Below are 15,287 nucleotides of genomic sequence, written 5' to 3' on the forward strand. Positions count from 1 at the left end.
TGGCCATGCCTACAGGTCCATGCGTCTGTTGTCAGGTGCACCTTTGTACTCACAGATTGCCAGAGTGCATGGACAATGCGGTCTTCTACATGCTGGTGGAGGGTTGGGATGGCTTTTCTCGCAAAAGAAGTGTCGACTGGTTAGCTTGTAGCGTGGTACAGCGTAGTCCATCATGGCCTTATTAATAGTAAATAAAATATATAACTAGGCTCTATGAACTTTTAAATAGGTTCCAGGGGTACACGGGCAGCATTGGTGTGGTCAGTGGAGGAGTATTGCAAGTAGGGGCTGCAGACAGGCTATCAAAGGCCTAAAATAACAAACAGTAGGCAGTCATGGCAGTTTTACATCGGTTACATGGATACACAGGCAGGCACTCCAGGCAGCATTGTGCTCAGTGGAGGAGTATTGCAAGTAGGGGCCGCAGACAGGCTATCAAAGGCCTAAAATAACAAACAGTAGGCAGTCATGGCAGTTTTACATCGGTTACATGGATACACAGGCAGGCACTCCAGGCAGCATTGTGGTCAGTGGAGGAGTATTGCAAGTAGGGGCCGCAGACAGGCTATCAAAGGCCTAAAATAACAAACAGTAGGCAGTCATGGCAGTTTTACATCGGTTACATGGATACACAGGCAGCTAGGTGGTGAGTGGAGGAGTATTTAAAGTAAGGACCGCAGACAGGCTATCAAAGGCCTAACATAACAAACAATAGGCTCATGGCAGTTTTACAGCGGTTACATGGATACACGGGCAGGCAGCTTGGTGGTGAGTGGAGGAGTATTTAAAGTATGGACCGCAGACAGGCTTCGAAGGCCTAACACAATAAAATGGGCTGGCTGTAGGCACTTTAAAATTGGTTCCAGGGGTACACGGGCAGCAGTGGTCTGGTCAGTGGAGGACTAGTGGAAGGAGGGAGCGCAGAAAGGCTTCAAAGGCCTAAAATAACAAACAATAGGCTCATGGCAGTTTTACAGCGGTTACATGGATACACGGGCAGGCAGCTTGGTGGTCAGTGGAGGAGTAGGGACCGCAGACAGGCTATCAAAGGCCTAAAATAACAAACAATAGGCTCATGGCAGTTTTACAGCGGTTACATGGATACACGGGCAGGCAGCTTGGTGCTGAGTGGAGGAGTATTTAAAGTATGGACCGCAGACAGGCTTCGAAGGCCTAACACAATAAAATGGGCTGGCTGTAGGCACTTTAAAATTGGTTCCAGGGGTACACGGGCAGCAGTGGTCTGGTCAGTGGAGGCCTAGTGGAAGGAGGGACCGCAGACAGGCTTCGAAGGCCTAACACAATAAAATGGGCTGGCTGTAGGCACTTTAAAATTGGTTCCAGGGGTACACGGGCAGCAGTGGTCTGGTCAGTGGAGGACTAGTGGAAGTATGGACCGCAGACAGGCTTCGAAGGCCTAACACAATAAAATGGGCTGGCTGTAGGCACTTTAAAATTGGTTCCAGGGGTACACGGGCAGCAGTGGTCTGGTCAGTGGAGGCCTAGTGGAAGTATGGACCGCAGACAGGCTTCGAAGGCCTAACACAATAAAATGGGCTGGCTGTAGGCACTTTAAAATTGGTTCCAGGGGTACACGGGCAGCAGTGGTCTGGTCAGTGGAGGCCTAGTGGAAGTATGGACCGCAGACAGGCTTCGAAGGCCTAACACAATAAAATGGGCTGGCTGTAGGCACTTTAAAATTGGTTCCAGGGGTACACGGGCAGCAGTGGTCTGGTCAGTGGAGGCCTAGTGGAAGGAGGGACCGCAGACAGGCTTCGAAGGCCTAACACAATAAAATGGGCTGGCTGTAGGCACTTTAAAATTGGTTCCAGGGGTACACGGGCAGCAGTGGTCTGGTCAGTGGAGGACTAGTGGAAGTATGGACCGCAGACAGGCTTCGAAGGCCTAACACAATAAAATGGGCTGGCTGTAGGCACTTTAAAATTGGTTCCAGGGGTACACGGGCAGCAGTGGTCTGGTCAGTGGAGGCCTAGTGGAAGTATGGACCGCAGACAGGCTTCGAAGGCCTAACACAATAAAATGGGCTGGCTGTAGGCACTTTAAAATTGGTTCCAGGGGTACACGGGCAGCAGTGGTCTGGTCAGTGGAGGCCTAGTGGAAGTATGGACCGCAGACAGGCTTCGAAGGCCTAACACAATAAAATGGGCTGACTGTAGGCACTTTAAAATTGGTTCCAGGGGTACACGGGCAGCAGTGGTCTGGTCAGTGGAGGACTAGTGGAAGTATGGACCGCAGACAGGCTTCGAAGGCCTAACACAATAAAATGGGCTGGCTGTAGGCACTTTAAAATTGGTTCCAGGGGTACACGGGCAGCAGTGGTCTGGTCAGTGGAGGCCTAGTGGAAGTATGGACCGCAGACAGGCTTCGAAGGCCTAACACAATAAAATGGGCTGGCTGTAGGCACTTTAAAATTGGTTCCAGGGGTACACGGGCAGCAGTGGTCTGGTCAGTGGAGGCCTAGTGGAAGGAGGGACCGCAGACAGGCTTCGAAGGCCTAACACAATAAAATGGGCTGGCTGTAGGCACTTTAAAATTGGTTCCAGGGGTACACGGGCAGCAGTGGTCTGGTCAGTGGAGGACTAGTGGAAGTATGGACCGCAGACAGGCTTCGAAGGCCTAACACAATAAAATGGGCTGGCTGTAGGCACTTTAAAATTGGTTCCAGGGGTACACGGGCAGCAGTGGTCTGGTCAGTGGAGGCCTAGTGGAAGGAGGGACCGCAGACAGGCTTCGAAGGCCTAACACAATAAAATGGGCTGGCTGTAGGCACTTTAAAATTGGTTCCAGGGGTACACGGGCAGCAGTGGTCTGGTCAGTGGAGGACTAGTGGAAGGAGGGAGCGCAGAAAGGCTTCAAAGGCCTAAAATAACAAACAATAGGCTCATGGCAGTTTTACAGCGGTTACATGGATACACGGGCAGGCAGCTTGGTGGTCAGTGGAGGAGTAGGGACCGCAGACAGGCTATCAAAGGCCTAAAATAACAAACAATAGGCTCATGGCAGTTTTACAGCGGTTACATGGATACACGGGCAGGCAGCTTGGTGCTGAGTGGAGGAGTAGTGCAAGGAGTGTCTGTCCCAGTACTCCCAAAATATAAATAGATGTTAATGTCTCGCAAAACAACCAAAACAAAAAAAAAGATGGCATACTTAGGTACAGGGGTGGGCTCATCTGCTGTGTTTCTGACATAGTAATTTGGCAGTAACTATTTAATGGTGCCAATATAGGACACAGACACAGACTACTTTAAGTTGCATCATAGATGTCTACAAATTTGTATTGTCAGTGCCAGACATTGAATGATGTCAGCGAATAGACTAAAGATTGGTGGAGCTGTGCGACATAATTTTGCACGTAGTAGAGCCCAGTTTGAGCTGGGGTAGGGGGGAACTCTCTTGAGGCCGGCGGGACCGCCCCAGGGCCACTCATGTTACAACGGTGTGTCTGACGTTGGGTGCGCACCACCACCGCCAGAGACACTACATTGTACTATGAGGGACCCAGTAGCAATGCCGTCAACCAAAAGCGAGCACACCCACCTCTTCAGACAAACAGCAGTCTCACGGGTGCTTGCGCCAAGTCGCGATACCACGGCCCCGTGTGGGGAGTTTGGCCATTTAGGGAGGTGTAAACATGTCGTATGCTGTACAATCTGCAGCAGCAAATTAGACATTAGAAAAGTAATTCACAGGCAAGAGCTTTTCATAGGAAAGCTAGGTGTCGGCCGGGCAAGGTGGGGCAAAAGATTTTGAAATCCAGTTGTGGTTCATTTTAATGAATGTTAGATCGTCAACATTTTGGGTAGCCAGACGAGTCCTTTTTTCGGTTAATATTGACCCTGCAGCACTGAATACTCTTTCTGATAGGACACTTGCTGCCGGGCAAGCAAGCTCCTGCAATGCATATTCTGCCAATTCTGGCCAGGTGTCTAATTTGGAGGCCCAGTAATCAAATGGGAATGACGGTTGAGGGAGAACATCGATAAGGGATGAAAAATAGTTAGTAACCATACTGGACAAATGTTGTCTCCTGTCACTTTCAATTGATGCAGCAGTACCTGTCCTGTCTGCGGTCATAGCAAAATCACTCCACAACCTGGTCAGAAAACCCCTCTGTCCAACGCCACTTCTGATGTGTGCACCCCTAACACTCCTAGTCTGCTGCCCCCTGGAGCTCGTGTGAGAACGATCACGTGCGCTGTGTGCTGGGAATGCCTGAAGCAAACGGTCAACAAGAGTTGATTGTTTGGTTGCTAATATTAGTTCCAAGTTCTCATGTGGCATAATATTTTGCAATTTGCCTTTATAGCGTGGATCAAGGAGGCAGGCCAACCAGTAATCGTCATCGTTCATCATTTTCGTAATGCGTGTGTCCCTTTGTAGGATACGTAAGGCATAATCCGCCATGTGGGCCAAAGTTCCACTTGTCAAATCTCCGGTTGTGATTGGTTGAGGGGCAGTTGCAGGCAAATCTACGTCACTTGTGTCCCTCAAAAAACCAGAACCCGGCCGTGACACGCAACCAATTTCCTGTGCCCCCGTGAAAGTTTCCGCATTAAAAATATACTCATCCCCATCATCCTCCTCGTCCTCCACCTCCTCTTCGCCCGCTACCTCGTCCTGTACACTGCCCTGACCAGACAATGGCTGACTGTCATCAAGGCTTCCCTCTTCCTCTGGTGCAGACGCCTGCTCCTTTATGTGCGTCAAACTTTGCATCAGCAGACGCATTAGGGGGATGCTCATGCTTATTACGGCGTTGTCTGCACTAACCAGCCGTGTGCATTCCTCAAAACACTGAAGGACTTGACACATGTCTTGTATCTTCGACCACTGCACACCTGACAACTCCATGTCTGCCATCCTACTGCCTGCCCGTGTATCCTCCCACAAATAAATAACAGCACGCCTCTGTTCGCACAGTCTCTGAAGCATGTGCAGTGTTGAGTTCCACCTTGTTGCAACGTCTATGATTAGGCGATGCTGGGGAAGGTTCAAAGACCGCTGATAGGTCTGCATACGGCTGGCGTGTACAGGCGAACGTCGGATATGTGAGCAAAGTGCACGCACTTTGAGGAGCAGGTCGGAGAACCCAGGATAAGTTTTCAATAAGCACTGCACCACCAGGTTTAAGGTGTGAGCCAGGCAAGGAATGTGTTTCAGTTGGGAAAGGGAGATGGCAGCCATGAAATTCCTTCCGTTATCACTCACTACCTTGCCTGCCTCAAGATCTACTGTGCCCAGCCACGACTGCGTTTCTTGTTGCAAGAACTCGGACAGAACTTCCGCGGTGTGTCTGTTGTCGCCCAAACACTTCATAGCCAATACAGCCTGCTGACGCTTGGCAGTAGCTGGCCCATAATGGGACAACTGGTGTGCAACAGTGTCATCTGCCGATGGAGTGGTTGGCCGACTGCGTTCTGTGGAAGAGCTGTAGCTTCTGCAGGAGGACGAGGAGGAGGAGGAGGGGGTGCGAACGCCTACAGCCAACTGTTTCCTAGACCGTGGGCTAGGCACAACTGTCCCTAAATTGATGTCGCCTGTGGACCCTGCATCCACCACATTCACCCAGTGTGCCGTGATGGACACATAACGTCCCTGGCCATGCCTACTGGTCCATGCATCTGTAGTCAGGTGCACCTTTGTACTCACAGATTGCCTGAGTGCATGGACGATGCGCTGTTTAACATGCTGGTGCAGGGCTGGGATGGCTTTTCTGGAAAAAAAGTGTCGACTGGGTAGCTCGTATCGTGGTTCAGCGTACTCCATCAGGGCTTTGAAAGCTTCGCTTTCAACTAACCGGTAGGGCATCATCTCTAACGAGATTAGTCTAGCTATGTGGGCGTTAAAACCCTGTGTACGCGGATGCGAGGATAAGTACTTCCTTTTTCTAACCAGAGTCTCATGTAGGGTGAGCTGGACTGGAGAGCTGTAGATCGTGGAACTTTCGGGTGTGCCGGTGGACATGGCAGACTGAGAGACGGTTGGAGACGGTATTGTTTCCGCCGGTGCCCTACATGCAATATTTCCTCCTACAAAACTGGTGATTCCCTGACCCTGACTGCTTTTGGCTGGCAAAGAAACCTGCACAGATACTGCCGGTGGTGCGGAAAATGGTGGCCTTACAGTGACGGAAGGGATGTTGCGTTGCTGACTAGCTTCATTGGCCGAGGGTGCTACAACCTTGAGGGACGTTTGGTAGTTAGTCCAGGCTTGAGAATGCATGGTGGTTAAGTGTCTATGCATGCAACTAGTATTTAGACTTTTCAGATTCTGACCTCTGCTTAAGCTAGTTGAACATTTTTGACAGATGACTTTGCGCTGATCAGTTGGATGTTGTTTAAAAAAATGCCAGACTGCACTCTTCCTAGACTCTGATCCCTTTTCAGGGATTGCAGACTGAGCTTTAACCGGATGGCAACGCTGTGCTCCAACAGGTTTTGGCTTTGACACGCGTTTTGGTCCAGATACGGGCCCGGCAGATGGAACCTGTTGCGATGTTGATGCCTGCTGCGGCCCCTCCTCCACCTCCGCTTCTGAACTACTGCCGCCTGCACCCTGTTCCCCCAATGGCTGCCAATCGGGGTCAATAACTGGGTCATCTATTACCTCCTCTTCGAGCTCGTGTGCAACTTCGTCTGTGTCACTGTGTCGGTCGGTGGTATAGCGTTCGTGGCGGGGCAACATAGTCTCATCAGGGTCTGATTGTGGATCTGTACCCTGAGAGGGCAATGTGGTGGTCTGAGTCAAAGGAGCAGCATAGTACTCTGGCTGTGGCTGTGCATCAGTGCACTCCATGTCAGAATATACTTGTAATGGGCATGGCCTGTTAAATGTTTCACTTTCTAAGCCAGGGACGGTATGTGTAAAGAGCTCCATGGAGTGACCCGTTGTGTCGCCTGCTGCATCCTTCTCTCTTGTTGTAGTTTTTGCTGAGGAGGACAAGGAAGCGACTTGTCCCTGACCGTGAACATCCACAAGCGACGCGCTGCTTTTACATTTACCAGTTTCGGAAGAGGAGGCAAAAGAGCTAGAGGCTGAGTCTGCAATGTAAGCCAAAACTTGCTGTTGCTGCTCCGCCTTTAAAAGCGGTTTTCCTACTCCCAGAAAAGAGAGCGTTCGAGGCCTTGTGTAGCCTGACGACGAAACTGGCTCCACAGCTCCAGACTTAGGTGGAATATTTTTATCCCCACGACCACCTGATGCTCCACTACCACTACCATCATTACCAGCTGACAATGAACGCCCACGACGACCTCTTGCACCAGACTTCCTCATTGTTTTAAAATCTTAACCAAAGTAACTTTATTTGTTGCTATCAAACAACTTACACGGTGAGCTATAACTTCAGTATGATTTCAATATCCCTTAACAGGTTGGTGAGACCACAAGGAAAATCAGGCACAATGTTACACACTCTGTTTTCTGTGGCACAAAATCACAGAGATGACACACACGCAGGACTGTCACTCAAGCACTAATGTCAATATTAATCTCCCACCTAATTTATTTATTTTTTTTTCTCAGGGAGACTTTAGAAACCAAATAATATTAAAAAAAAAAAAAAAAAAGGCTTTCTATGGCCCACAATTAGAGAGAGAGAGGTGGCACAACCAGGAGTCAAGACTGGCGCACAAGCTGAAAGGGCAATATTACTCTCCCACTGTTTTTTATGTTTTTTTTGTTTTTTTCAGGGAGACTTTAGAAACCAAATAATATTAAAAAAACCAAAAAAAAAAAAGGCTTTCTATGGCCCACTGAATGAGAGGGAGAGAGGTGGCACACCCAGGAGTCAAGACTGGCACACAAGCTGAAAGGGCAATATTACTCTCCCACTGTTTTTTTATGTATTTTTTGTTTTTTCAGGGAGACTTTAGAAACCCAATAATATTTAAAAAAAAAAATAAATAGGCTTTCTATGGCCCACTGAATGAGAGGGAGAGAGGTGGCACACCCAGGAGTCAAGACTGGCACACAAGCTGAAAGGGCAATATTACTCTCCCACTGTTTTTTTAGGTTTTTTTTTTTTTTTCAGGGAGAATTAGAAACCAAATAATATTAAAAAAAAAAAAAATAGGCTTTCTATGGCCCACTGAATGAAAGGGAGAGAGGTGGCACACCCAGGAGTCAAGACTGGCACACAAGCTGAAAGGGCAATATTACTCTCCCACTGTTTTTTTATGTATTTTTTGTTTTTTCAGGGAGACTTTAGAAACCCAATAATATTTAAAAAAAAAAATAAATAGGCTTTCTATGGCCCACTGAATGAGAGGGAGAGAGGTGGCACACCCAGGAGTCAAGACTGGCACACAAGCTGAAAGGGCAATATTACTCTCCCACTGTTTTTTTAGGTTTTTTTTTTTTTTCAGGGAGACTTTAGAAACCAAATAATATTAAAAAAAAAAAAAAAAAAAAAAAAATAGGCTTGCTATAGCCCACTGAATGAGAGATAGCACACACAGCAGTGGCACACAAGCCCTTACTGAGGCCAATATTTTTCTCCCACTGATTGATGTAGTGTTTTTGTGTTGAGGTAGAATTTAGAACACAAATCACGGAAAAAATAAATAGGCTTTCTATGGCCCACTGAATGAAAGGGAGAGAGGTGGCACACCCAGGAGTCAAGACTGGCACACAAGCTGAAAGGGCAATATTACTCTCCCACTGTTTTTTTATGTATTTTTTGTTTTTTCAGGGAGACTTTAGAAACCCAATAATATTTAAAAAAAAAAATAAATAGGCTTTCTATGGCCCACTGAATGAGAGGGAGAGAGGTGGCACACCCAGGAGTCAAGACTGGCACACAAGCTGAAAGGGCAATATTACTCTCCCACTGTTTTTTTAGGTTTTTTTTTTTTTTTCAGGGAGAATTAGAAACCAAATAATATTAAAAAAAAAAAAATAGGCTTTCTATGGCCCACTGAATGAAAGGGAGAGAGGTGGCACACCCAGGAGTCAAGACTGGCACACAAGCTGAAAGGGCAATATTACTCTCCCACTGTTTTTTTATGTATTTTTTGTTTTTTTCAGGGAGACTTTAGAAACCCAATAATATTTTAAAAAAAAAATAAATAGGCTTTCTATGGCCCACTGAATGAGAGGGAGAGAGGTGGCACACCCAGGAGTCAAGACTGGCACACAAGCTGAAAGGGCAATATTACTCTCCCACTGTTTTTTTAGGTTTTTTTTTTTTTTCAGGGAGACTTTTGAAACCAAATAATATTAAAAAAAAAAAAAAAAAAAAAATATAGGCTTGCTATAGCCCACTGAATGAGAGATAGCGCACACACAGCAGTGGCACACAAGCCCTGACTGAGGCCAATATTTTTCTCCCACTGATTGATGTAGTGTTTCTGTGTTGAGGTAGATTTTAGAACACAAATCACGGAAAAAATAAATAGGCTTTCTATGGCCCACTCAGTGAGAGATGGCACACACAGGGATGGCACTGTAGCAGAAATGCCAATCTTAATCTCCCACAAAAAAAAAACAAAAAAAAAAAAAAAACTGTCCTACAATTACTATCTCCCTGCAGTAATGTAAGCCAGGTATGGCAGGCAGCAATAGGAGTGGACTGATGCACAAATTAAATAAAAAGTGTGGACAAACAAAAAAGATAGCTGTGCAGAAAGGAAGGAACAAGAGGATATGTGCTTTGAAAAAAGCAGTTGGTTTCCACAGTGGCGTACACACAGCAATACAGCTATCACGGAGCCTTCTAGGGCAGCCCAATGAGCTACAGCGCTGAGGGGAAAAAAAAAAAAAAATAGCTTCCACTGTTCCTGCACACCGAAGGTGGTGTTGGACAGTGGAAATCGCTGCAGCACAAGCGGTTTGGTGGTTAGTGGACCCTGCCTAACGCTCTCCCTGCTTCTGATGAAGCGGCAGCAACCTGTCCCTAAGCTCAGATCAGCAGCAGTAAGATGGCGGTCGGCGGGAACGCCCCTTTATAGCCCCTGTGACGCCGCAGACAGCAAGCCAATCACTGCAATGCCCTTCTCTAAGATGGTGGGGACCAGGATCTATGTCATCACGCTGCCCACACTCTGCGTTCACCTTCATTGGCTGAGAAATGGCGCTTTTCGCGTCATTGAAACGCGACTTTGGCGCGAAAGTCGCGTACCGCATGGCCGACAAGCACAGGGGTCGGATCGGGTTTCATGAGACGCCGACTTAGCCAAAAGTCGGCGACTTTTGAAAATGATCGACCCGTTTCGCTCAACCCTAGTCGCGACGGCCCATGTGACCGCCACGCGACCAATCACAAGCCGCGGACGTCATTCTCAGGTCCTAAATTCCTAGAATTCTAAAGAATGACGTCCGCGGCTTGTGATTGGTCACGTGGCGGTCACATGGGCCGTCGCGACCAATCACAGGCCGTGACGTCATCTTAAGGTCCTTCACGCGCTGATTCTTAGGAAGGAAGGCTGCCGGAAAGAAGCCGAGGGTGAGTATATACCTAATAGGAATATACTCACCCTCGGACGCGCCCTGCTTCTTTCCGGCAACCTTCCTTCCTAAGAATCAGCGCGTGAAGGACCTTAAGATGACGTCACGGCTTGTGATTGGTCGCGACGGCCCATGTGACCGCCACGCGACCAATCACAAGCCGCGGACGTCATTCTCAGGTCCTAAATTCCTAGAATTCTAAAGAATGACGTCCGCGGCTTGTGATTGGTCGCGTGGCGGTCACATGGGCCGTCGCGACCAATCACAAGCTGTGACGTCACGGAAGGCCCTGGACGCGCTCATTTTAACCAAAGCAGGCCGCCGGTTCCCTCGGTAAGTTGCAGGGGCCGCCGGACAGGTGAGTATATCAATATTTTTTATTTTAATTCTTTATTTTACACTTAAATATGGATCCCAGGGCCTGAAGGAGAGTTTCCTCTCCTTCAGACCCTGGGAACCATAGTATCCCATTGCAGTGCATTGGGTTTCGGGTTTCGGCCGACCCCGACTTTTTTATAGGATCGGCCGATTTCACTCGACCCGACTTTTGAGAAAGTCGGGTCTCGTGAAACCCGACCCGATCCTATAAAAGTTAAGGTCGCTCAACCCTACCTGCGAGCACAGGGAGATGAAAGATGGCCACGGTGTCCAGGAGAGGAGGCAGAAAAGAGCCCTCCACTGCAGCTGTGGAGTCATCACCTCTGAAGGAGAGTGGAGATAAGCACACACAGTCAAGCTTAACCCCTTCCAGACATTCCGGAGTCTCAGCCAAGGGCTCCAGAAATCATCCAGCAGATCAAGAGGAAGCCGATGATAACAGGTACCAGGAAGCTGCAGACAGCCCTCCCATGTTGCTCCCTCAGATTGCAGCTGCTGGAGCGGGTGGAGGAGTGGTGTACCCTGACTACACCACAGCAGATTGCCCTGGTGGGTCCTGCAGAGATCATGAGTGTAGCAGGGGCAGGAGAGGTGCTGGGAGAACTCCTTAGGCTACTTTCACACTAGCGTCGTGCACTGCACGTCGCTATGCGTCGTTTTGTAGGAAAAACGCATCCTGCAAAAGTGCTTGCAGGATGCGTTTTTTCTACATAGACTTGCATTAGTGACACAGTGCGACGCATTGCCTCGTGTTGCGTCGGACCGTCGCCACCAAAAAACGTTGCATGTAACGTTTTTGGTGCGTCGTGCCCGTCTTTTCCGACCGCACTAGCGCGGCCGGAACTCCGCCCCCGCCTCCCCGCACCTCACAATGGGGCAGCGGATGCATTGAAAAACAGCATCCGCTGCCCCTGTTGTGCGGCGATTTCACTGCTAGCGTCGGTACGTCGCAACGACGCAATTCATCGTGCGTCGTACGACGCTAGTGTGAAAGTAGCCTTACTGATTTTGCTTCATGTGGAGTTATAATGACACCTGTGGGGGGACAACCAGCAGGCCCCCACATGAGCTCCCAGTCTGCTCTTCATGACCATTTAACACCCTCTTGGGCAGCCTGCAGCCCTCTGGGGTCGGCCCAGCAGGGAAAAGGAGTTTTAGCTGAGCTTGCTGACCTGCGGGCACGCATGGCCTCTATCCCCACGAGGGAGGATATGGAGTCTTATATTAAAAGACTGGAGCTCGCCTACTGCAGTGAACTATCCAGCCTAAGAGGTGAAGTAGAGAGAGTAGATACTTGAGATCAGGACCACTCCAGCAGAATCCTAGCCCTGGAGGAGGCATGCATGTCTCAAAAACAACAAATAGACAATCATGTAAAATCCAATATCTCGTAGACACCATGGATGATGGCAAAAATAGAGGCCGCAGGAACAACATCAGGGTGAGAAGCCTGCCAGAGTCCGTTGAGTCAAGGGACCTCCCTCGGTTGCTGCAGACTTTATTCAACGAGATCTAGGGTGACCCTCTACAAACACAATCGAACTGGATAGAGCACACAGGGCTTCGGGCCCTAAACCCAGAGACCTCGAGAGGCCGAGGGATGTCATTTGCAAAGTCCACCGTTATGTCCTGAAGGAGGCCATTATGAACAAGATCCATAACAGGGTGACCAGTACATTTCATGATAAGATCATCCAAACACTTCCTGCCCTGTCAAGATTGACTCTGCAAAGAAGGAGAGCCCTGCGCCCATTGCTGGATATGCTACGTGACCAGGACATGCCTTATAGCTGGGGCTTTCCATTCAGGCTCCAGGTACGTGCAGGTGGTCGCACCCATATCCTTCGGAACCCGGAGGATATTCCTGCATTCACAGCTGCCTTGGATCTTCCCCTAGTACTTATTGAACAATGGCCGGATTTCCCCTTGGGATCCCTGGAGGGTCTATCCCAGAGGCCTCGGGGTTCCCTCCATTGTGGAGAGGGGAGGAATAGAGGAAGAATCCCCCCTGAAGATATCCGGCTATTGCTATTGTAGATGGTTAAGGGCATTGGCTCTCACACTGTTGAAAGGGATGTCCTAGTGTTGATTTACAACTGAGACTCTCAAAAAGGGAGGATGATGTTCTCTCTGGGATCCTTCTGATGACCCATGTGGTCCAACAGTCTTGTTACCTGTTATGTTGTGATAAGTTATATTGTTCTATAAGAAATAGTCTCTTGCTCCCCCCTTCATTCCCTCCCTCCCCTCTCCCATCCCCCTCCTCGTCTCCTTCCTCCTCTTTCCTCCCTCCCCCCTCATTATGCTGTATACTATGACTTGTTATATATATATATATATATATATATATATATATATATATATATATATATATATATATATATATATATCTGTTTTCTGGTTTAATTCTCTTTTATGTGGTCCGGGATGGGAGGATTCTCATTAGAAAGCCCCTTCCCTACTTGGGACTTCCGACCGCACTAGCGTGTCAGTTTCTTTCTTTTCCCATTGAGTTTAGATATTCGTTAACACTACAATTAAACAGAGTTTCCTTGTAATCCTAATGACACAGTATAACAGACAACCTATCCTCTTTTCTCTCTTTTCTTATTCTTTCTGCTCTATTTCCCTGGCCCTTTTTTTTAATCTTCCGATTTGTACCTTATCCTTCTGAGTCGCCTTATTCCTTCCCTGAGACACCCCTTCTCAGTTTTGAAAATTAAGGCGTTCAAAAGGGTAATCCAGAGTCTTTGCATGGTCGACTTATGGCAGGTCTTGCACCCTAAAGAGAAAGACTACACATTTTTCTCTTCTGCCTATTCCTCTTATAGTATTATTGATTTTTATTTAACCAGCCAAACTGCTCTGACCTGGCAGATTCAATCCTCTATTGGTCATATCTGCTGGTCAGACCATGCCCCAGTGTTTTGCCAAATGACCCTGCCAGAGGGGAGACCAAAACAGTGGACGTGACATTTGAATGATTTTCTTTGTGCTTTGGAGATTAAGGACACCATATCAGAGTTTATGACAGTCCACGAATCTGATACGACAGTATTTCCAATTAAATGGGAGGCCCTTAAGTGTGTGGTATGAGGGGTTCTGCTGAAACATGGAGCACGCTTGAAGAAAGAAAAAGCCGAGCAGGTGGTGTCGTTGTTAAAAACAATTTCTGACTTTGAGTGCTCTCATAAACTTTCTCTTTCTCAACATACCTTAACTGAACTTATTAAGACCAGAGAGGAATTGAGAGCTGTTCTTGACCAGAAATACCTGCGTTAGAGAGTGAGACTTCATAGATTCCTATATGAATATGGGGACAAGTGCTGTAGGCCCTTATCCATGATGCTGCATCCCAGGGGAAATTAGAAACTCAGAAAGCCAGGTGGGGTACTAACTAGGGTTGAGCGACCTTTACTTTTATAGGATCGGGTCGGGTTTCACGAAACCCGACTTTTTCAAAAGTCGGGTCGAGTGAAATCGGCCGATCCTATAAAAAAGTCGGGGTCGGGGTCAGCCGAAACTCGAAACCCAATGCAGTGCATTGGGTTTCCAATGGTTCCCAGGGTCTGAAGGAGCGGAAACTCTCCTTCAGGCCCTGGGATCCATATTTAAGTGTAAAATAAAGAATTAAAATAAAAAATATCGCTATACTTACCCTCTGACGGGCCCTGGTACTAACCGGGAACCTTCCTTCCTTAGAATCAGCCTTCCAGGACCTTGCGGTGACGTCACGGTGACGTCGCGGCTTGTGATTGGTCGCGTGGCCGCCCATGTGACCGCTCGCGCGACCAATCACAAGCCGCGACGTCACCGTGACGTCACCGTGACGTCACCGAAGGTCATGGAAGGGCTGATTTTTAGGAAGGAAGGCTGCCGGAAAGAAGCAGGGCGTGTCTGAGGGTGAGTATATACCTAATAGGAATATACTCACCCTCGGCTTCGTTCCGGCAGCCTTCCTTCCTAAGAATCAGCCCTTCCAGGACCTTCGGTGACGTCACGGTGACGTCGCGGCTTGTGATTGGTCGCGCGAGCGGTCACATGGGCGGCCGCGCGACCAATCACAAGCTGCGCCGTCACCGTGACGTCACCGCAAGGTCCTGGAAGGCTGATTCTAAGGAAGGAAGGTTCCCGGTTAGTACCAGGGCCCGTCAGAGGGTAAGTATAGCGATATTTTTTATTTTAATTCTTTATTTTACACTTAAATCTGAATTCCGATACCAATTCCCGATATCTTAAACATATCGGGAATCGGTATCGGAATTCCGATTCCAGATTCAGAAGATCGCCGACTTCATGGCCGACCCCACACAGGGGTCGGGTCGGGTTTCATGAAACCCGACTTTGCCAAAAGTCGGCAACTTCTGAAAATTGCCGACCCGTTTCGCTCAACCCTAGTGCTAACTCAAAACTCTGATGAGATTCTGGATGTTTTCCAA

The 15,287-nt window shown here is 48.3% G+C and overlaps 1 protein-coding gene across 13 annotated transcripts in view; it reads right to left on the reverse strand.

Moving 5' to 3' along the window:
- Positions 1 to 15,287, reverse strand: part of LOC143808019 (uncharacterized) — a 428,145-nt gene that overhangs the window by 16,452 nt on the left and 396,406 nt on the right. The gene's annotated exons all lie outside the window — the stretch shown is intronic.

This window comes from Ranitomeya variabilis, chromosome 2 (genome assembly GCF_051348905.1).
Source record: "Ranitomeya variabilis isolate aRanVar5 chromosome 2, aRanVar5.hap1, whole genome shotgun sequence".
NCBI classification, from domain to species: Eukaryota; Metazoa; Chordata; class Amphibia; order Anura; family Dendrobatidae; genus Ranitomeya; species Ranitomeya variabilis.